We start from the raw sequence: 2,856 nt of genomic DNA, 5'->3' as shown, positions 1-2,856 counted from the left end.
TGGGAGGCTTAACAAGTCAAAACCTTTTAACTCTGATCACTATACAGAAAACTGTGGCCTTAGCAGCTAAATCTGAGTGGGAAGCCTAGACTTCTACTCTCACCAGTCCATGATGAAGTAGCCCAATTGTGTTGTCCATGGGTAAGTCACAGGGAAGCTGAGGCTCTCATCCTACTTAGTGGTAACAAGAGCCTGCAATCCCACAGTGTCAATGGAGACCATCTGGGTGTCTGACTTTTCCCCTGTCTGGAGGTAACAAGGCACCTTTTCCTTCCCAGTGAGTTGGTGTCAGACCCAGCTGGTGGGGTGGGAGCAATATACCCCTGCTCAGAAATGACAACACCATCTCACAGCACAGCACCACTGGGGGCTTGTGAAGCTATAAGAGGCACCTCTGCCCCTCAGTTGAGGGTGTTACTAGTGGAAGTGCAGTGGGCAGCTTGAACCCTGCCCAGTGATGAGCTTGCAGTGAGAAAGCTGGACTTCCTCCTCCATCAGGTAGAAATGGGCTGTGCCTCTCGTCTCCCACAAGAGTGATACCAATGCAATCAACAAAAATAGAGGAATTAAGCAATGTCTTTAGCACAATAACAAATGTATTTAGGTTTCAGTTGAAAATCACGTGTCACATCAGAATCAGAAAAGTCTCCACTTGAATGAGAAGAGGCAGATACCACTGGCAAGATGGCGCAGACGTGAGAATTCTCTGACCAGGATCTTAAAGTTGGCATTGTGAAAACACTTCAGAGACCAATTATGAATGTGCTTAAAACAAGCAAAAGGTGAAAGATATAAAGAAGAACCAAATAAACTTTAGGACCAAAAAATTAAAAAAAAAATAAAAATTGGCAAAAATAAAGTAAGAGATGCATTCAGTAGCAGAATAGAGGGGACAGAAAAAGGATCATTGAAACTGAGGCTAGAACAGTAGAAATGACCCAATCTGAACAGAGCTCAGAGAAGATAAAACAGACTGAAAAAAAAGATCCATGTTCAGGAACCAGTAATAGAATATCTAATATCCCATGTCAGATAGAAATCAGAAAGAGGATGGAGTTTTGAAAGCTTTCAAATAAATAATGGCTGAAATTCCTCCAAATTTGGAAAAACAAAACATAAAACTTTAGACTCAAGAGGAAGAGAAAGCCCCAAGGAGGATAAAAATCAAATAAATACACTGCAAGATAACAATACTCAAATTTCTGAGAACTCAACAGAATGAAGAGAAAGAAAATCTGGAAAAGGATGAGAGGAAAAGCACTTTACCTCTGGGAAGAACCATTTGAATGGTGGCAGATTTCTCTTCGGAAGCCACCAAAGCCGGAAGAAAGTGGCACAGCATTTTTACGTCCTGAAGAAAAATCACTACTCAGTGATCTTTACCCAGAAAAAATAACCTTCACAGTCGAAGGGAAAGTCCACACGTTCTTAGATAAGGACAACGAGATGCATTCTTCACCAGTGGAATTATCCTGAGACAAGAGCTAAAGGAAGTTCTCTAAGCAGAAAAGAAATGGCAAAAGAAGGAATCTTGCAGAACTACAGGGGGAAAAAGACCAGCAGACTGGGTAAAATCATAGGCAGACACAGTGCACGTCCCTTCTCTTGAGTTTTCTAAATTATATTTGAACATTGAAGAAAAATTATTGAACTGTCTCATGTGGTTCTCAAGGTATACAGAGGAAGTATTCTAGACAATGAGTAGAGGGATTTAAGAATTCTACATTCCATTCAAACTAGTAAAATATGGCAAAATATACTGTGGTGTGTATGTGTGTGTGTGTGTGTGTTTGTGTGTGCATGTGTGTGTGTGTATTCCTGCTTGTATAGATACAGGCACACAAAGTAACTAAAATCCTATACTTTCAAAAAACACTATAGATAAAAGGGAATTGTAAAAATCTATAGGAAAGAAAGAACATGTAAACAGAATTAAAAACTAGAAAGAATAGTGAGAAAACAATAAAATAAGGTAAAATGGCAGACATAAGCATAAATGTTAACAATTACATTAAATGTAAATGGTCTAAATACATCAATTCAAAGGAGAAGTTGGTATAGTAGACTTTTTTTTTTTGTAAAGACCTGATTCTGTGCTATTTAAAACAAACTCACTTTAACTGTAGTTGATGTAACTTTCACATTAAAGGAAGTTAGAAGGTAAAAGGTTTTATTTGAAATACTCTAATGACCCCCAGTGGGTGAACAGATGAATGCTTTGTGGAGTACCTTCATAATTAAACACTGCTCAGACTGTCCACACACTCAACGATGTGGATGCATCTCAAAGTTACTATACTGAGTGAAAGAAGCTGGAAAAAAAGGAAAACCTCCGATACATTTCCATTTATATTAGTTTATAGAAAGCTCAGTTTTCATCTATAGAGAACATATCTGTGCTTCCTTAGGGACAGATATGGAGGGACAGATGGATCATAAGTGGTTGTGAGGAATGGTGAAGGATGTGATAATTTTGATGCGGTTATGGATGCATATGCACATCACATTTTGTCAAACTGTACACTTTAGTGGGTGAAATATATGCAGCTTATTGCCTTAAAAACTCCTTTAAAAGCTCTTTAAAAACTCAGTGAGTATAAAATGAAAAAATATACAGATTCCAGAGGGTGAAATGGACTTGAGATTAGACACATCTAACCTGTGCAGGCTAGATACATCTACTTCAGTTTCACTACGTTAAAAAGTAAAACCTGTAATTCAGTCTGTATAGAGTTACAAGTTATGGGTATTTTAAAATATCACATTCCTGAACTGTCTATTTGAGTACTAAGTTAAGGCAGAATTTTCCTATTTGCTAGTTAGTTGGAATGTAGCTCTGTCTCCTTTTATTCATTG

The sequence above is a fragment of the Ictidomys tridecemlineatus genome (genome assembly GCF_052094955.1).
Source record: "Ictidomys tridecemlineatus isolate mIctTri1 chromosome 1 unlocalized genomic scaffold, mIctTri1.hap1 SUPER_1_unloc_6, whole genome shotgun sequence".
Lineage (NCBI taxonomy): Eukaryota > Metazoa > Chordata > Mammalia > Rodentia > Sciuridae > Ictidomys > Ictidomys tridecemlineatus.
This window is presented reverse-complemented; position numbering follows the sequence as displayed.